Below are 4,564 nucleotides of genomic sequence, written 5' to 3'. Positions count from 1 at the left end.
CCCCTCAAAGTCTCTCCTCCCCCTCACACTCCCCAAAGTCCTCCTCACACCCCCACAGTCTCTCCTCCCCAGTCTCCTCCCCTCACACCCCCTCCTCCCTCAAAGTCTCCTCCCCACACTCCCACAGTCCCTCCACCCTTCAAAGTCTCTCCTCCCCCTCACACCCCAGTCCCTCCTCCTCAAAGTCTCCCTCACACCTCCCAGTCCCTCCTCGCCCCTCCTAGTCCTTCCTCCTGCAGCTCTCTTGTGTTCAGATTTCGTACCTCAAACATATTCTTGAATCTTTCTCAGCTTTAGACAAAGTCCGTGGAATTGTTTTATTTTCTTCTGGAGATTGAACTCTTCCCTCACTGTCACGTTCACAAACACACACTAATTCTCTGGATGCTGGAGGTCCCGGGTTCAAATCTTGGACAAGCCCTTTCGTTATGTTAGATGTTGAAAACTTTATAACATCTTTATAATCTTTAACAATTCGTGGGTCTGTAGCCGCCAAAGGGTTCTTAGAGTCATCCCCATGCCGTGACCAGGATTCGAACCTGGGTTATTGCGGCCACAACGCAATGTACTAACCACTATACGATCACGGCCGCTGACTCACGTTATAGTGACTCAGGAGATATTAATCTAGACTACGACAGATTAGGTTCGCTTAGGATAGGTTAGAACAGGTTATGATAGATCAGGGTAGGTGGGGTCCAGGCGGTGTTTTCCAAATGGGGTACAAGAGGCGTCTTCCAGGTGGGGTCCAAGTGTCTTCCAGGTGGGCCCCAGGAGGAGTCTTTCAAGCGGGGTCCAGGTGGAGTCCAAGAGCCGTCTTTCAGGTAGGGTGTAAGAGCCGTATTTCAGGTGGGGTCCAGAAGGAGTGTTCCAGGTGGGGTCCAGGAGACGTCTTTCACGTGGGGTCCAGGAGGCGTCTTACAAGTGGAGTCCAGGAGTCTTATTTCAGTAGGGTCCAGGTGTCTTCCAGTTGGGGTCCAGAAGACGTCATTCAGGTGGGCTCCAGGAGACGTCTTTCAGGTGGGCTCCAGGAGACGTCTTGCAGGTGGGGTCCAGGGGGCAACTTTCAAGTGGGGACCAGGAGGTGTCTTTCAGGTGGAGTCCATGAAGCGTTTTTCAGGTGTAGTCCAGGGGGCGTCTTCCAAGTGGGGTCCAGAAGGCGTCTTCCAAGCGGGGTCCAGGAGTCGTCTTCCAGGTGGGGTCCTGGAGACGTCTTACAGGTGGGGTCCAGGAGGCGATTTTCAGGTGGGGTCCTGGATGTGTCTTCCAGGTAGGGTCCAGGAGACGTTTTACAGGAGAAAATTAGAGTAACTGGAGAAAAGCTGCGACGTTTAGTGGGGTTACATTGGATAACACCCTTGTCACATCTGACCCGAGCTGGTTGTCAAATCCACGACACTCACGTTATCATTGCATGGCATCAAATCCTTAAATATATCTATCTTCTCATTATTACTCAACGGCCTGTTGGTCTAGGGGTATGATTCCTGCTTTGGGTGCAGGAGGTCCCGGGTTCAAATCCCGGACAGGCCCGTTCGTTATGTTAGATGTTGGAAACTTCATAACATCTTTATTAACTTCAGCAACTCGTTTGTGTCTGTAGCCGCCAAAAGGTTCTTAGATCAAATGCCTAGACTTAAAGAATCCTTGTATAGTTTTACCAGGTGTGTAAATTAATGAAACAATAAGCCGGGGTAATAATGTAGTGAGTTTGTGTTTGAGGGCAGGACTGTTCCTTCCAGCACGTGTGATAGTGAAGTAGATGATAGCTCTGTTAACTGTGGTAGATGGTTGTTTTGGTAGTATGTTTGTTGTGGGGGTTGTGTGTCGAGGAAGGTTTGGGGAACCATTTGTCATTAGTCCTATTTCCTCAACCTCTAAATATACCACCAGTCCAGTAGCCTCATTACGTGTTTAATCTCCTGCTATCATTTATAAGGTTAGGTTAGGTTAGGTCAGGTCAGGTCAGGTCAGGTCAGGTCATTCGCCACGAAGCTACTCTTGCCATCCACCGTAATATATCTCTCTTTTATTATCACCATTTTTTTACTCGCTTGCCAGTGATTTTCTGTGAGAATTTTACCCATCCCTCTTTTAAGATTTTTATACACTTTTATGTAAGGATTTTTACCATTTTCCTGTCTCTTATTCGTGGACTTTTATATTGCACTATTTAGATTCTATGTTTTTGTTAAGTGTGTTACTAATGTTTTGTCCTTTTCTCTTCTCTTCTCTTATTTTAGTTTGTTTTTATTTTACTATAATTTCTTCCCTTTTTTCCTATTTCCTCACTTCCTTCGCTGCGTCTACCGTCACTCTTAATAGATTATCTCCGCTAACACCTTCAGTACAGGGACGCCACTTCTAATACTTTATTTGGTTAACGCCAGACGATATTATTCAGCACAGAAGGGGCGCCGTACACAAGGGGTTAATGTTGTCTAGTTCTACATCATGTGTCACGCCATAAACCAATCACAATAGACCAGTTGACACGAGACGCTGACAGCTAAGAGTAGTGTCAGGATGTTTATGTAAATGACGTCATAGCCGCAGCACAGGAACAGGGTGTAGTACCCGACCGGCTTAGTGAAGAATAACCTCGTCAGTCGCTTATGATTTGATACTGGTGTGTTGTTGAAGCTTCCGTCTCAAGGATCATATTTTAGAGGTGTTGGAATTCTCTGTTATGGATTTCTCATCGACTGTATGTACTGGAAACTTTGTGGAAACATAGGAAGAACTTTAAGTTTTGTGTAGATACAGTATAAAGTTTCCGCCAAGAAGCTTAAGAACTGTCAGATTGTGTAAGATTAGGTAATAATCCCGACGTACAGTACCAAAGTTTTAATTGTACTTTGAAACAATCGTTAGTTGTTCGGGTCACTTAGCCATGGAAGATAATTTTTCTGAAAGTCGAAACAACTGACAGAGTGCAAATTTTAAATGCTCAAAAACTAGTTTTATTTGTGTTAATAGTATTGTACTCCTGTAATAGTTGAATGTGTTTTATCTTCATGTCGGGAGGAAGAACAATTTATGTTAGGTTGTTAAATTGGGGAAGTAACAATTTAAAGAAATTAAACTATTTGAACAGAGAATAAATTAAAGAAATATAGAAAACTGATAAAAAAGATTTAAAAAGTAAACTTCAAACTTTATAATTATATATTACAAAAAACTGATAACTTATTACATCTACAGAGAAAACCTTAAAGAACGAAATATAAAACACAGGAGCTACTGGCGCAACATGTTAGACACCTTCGCGTCTTAACTTATTAAACAAAGTCACTCGTATTTATCGGGATATGAAATTTTAGGTAACAAGACAATTGGAACAGATATATGAGTAATTAGTTTGGTGGCGTTGTTGGAAGGCAGAGCGAGAGCCAGGGTCAGTTGATGGCGCCATTATGAGTAACGACACATGAGCCAATAGTAACATCGCCTTTGTTGTAATATACAGCACTAACAACTTACCAGTGTTAACAGAGGAAGCTAAACGATATGATAATACTGAAGAATTATTAAAATACTTCATGGTGACGTAAGATAGTGAAGAACATTTAGGAATATAAGGATTTGTATTAGTGAATTGATTCCTCCATCAGCGAAGAGACTAATAAACTCGCTGAAGCTGTAGACTGTAGCTGTAGTGTGAGTAGATGACAGAAATTCTTGCAAGTTTCATAATCAATCAATCAATCAACCAGATGTTATAAAAACATTATCGCTTTTTATTTTTTGTTTAATTATTTATTATTATTTTTTTTAACGGGGATTAGTCCACCCGGGCACAGGTCAATGACCCACATCAAGGCCTGGAGGCGAAGATATAATAATAATAATAATAATAATAATAATAATAATAATAATAATAATAATAATAATAATAATAATAATAATAATAATAATAATAATAATAATAATAATAATAATAATAATAATAATACTTAATACTAATACTAATACTAATACTGAATTAATAATAATAATAATAATAATAATAATAATAATAATAATAATAATAATAATAATAATAATAATAATAATAATAATAATAATAAGAATAAGAATAAGAATAAGAATAAGAATAAGAATAAGAATAAGAATAATTGATACAAAGTTAAAACAATAAATCATTATAGAGAAACAATATATGTATGTTGTGTTGTCATAGTAAGAGAAACAATTGAGACCCTGCAATTGTGTGTAAATGAGGCAGAAAGTCAGATCAACAGCCTAGGACTTGGTCACAATTTTCGTGATGCCATATGGCAGGAGGGTCTACCATTAGACAACACATGATGCTTCCAATATCTTCCCAGGCAGTAGTACCTCCCTGTTTGGTAGCTGCCTGTTTTGTATGGATCCTCAAGATAAATTATTTAAGGGAAGAAAACTCATAGCTATAAGGGTAAAATTTCTAAGGACCTGGGCCAAGACAGACATACAGGTACTGTACCAGGTAATGAGTCAGACCCACAGGTACTGTATCAGGTAATAAACACCTAACTCGGCTGGTTAGGTTAGGTTAGGTTAGGTTAGGTTAGGTTAGGTT

At 40.2% G+C, this 4,564-nt stretch overlaps 2 non-coding genes across 2 annotated transcripts; one reads left to right on the top strand and one right to left on the bottom strand.

The window, feature by feature from the left end:
• Positions 1-518: 518 nt before the first annotated feature.
• On the bottom strand, positions 519-590 carry Trnah-gug. The gene has a single exon. It is a non-coding gene; the product is annotated as a tRNA-His (tRNA).
• An 871-nt stretch (positions 591-1,461) lies between these two features.
• Trnap-ugg lies at positions 1,462-1,533 on the top strand. Its single transcript has one exon. It is a non-coding gene; the product is annotated as a tRNA-Pro (tRNA).
• Positions 1,534-4,564: the final 3,031 nt, after the last annotated feature.

Source organism: Homarus americanus, unplaced genomic scaffold, assembly GCF_018991925.1.
Source record: "Homarus americanus isolate GMGI-L3 unplaced genomic scaffold, GMGI_Hamer_2.0 scaffold48352, whole genome shotgun sequence".
NCBI classification, from domain to species: domain Eukaryota; kingdom Metazoa; phylum Arthropoda; class Malacostraca; order Decapoda; family Nephropidae; genus Homarus; species Homarus americanus.
This window is presented reverse-complemented; position numbering and strand designations above follow the sequence as displayed.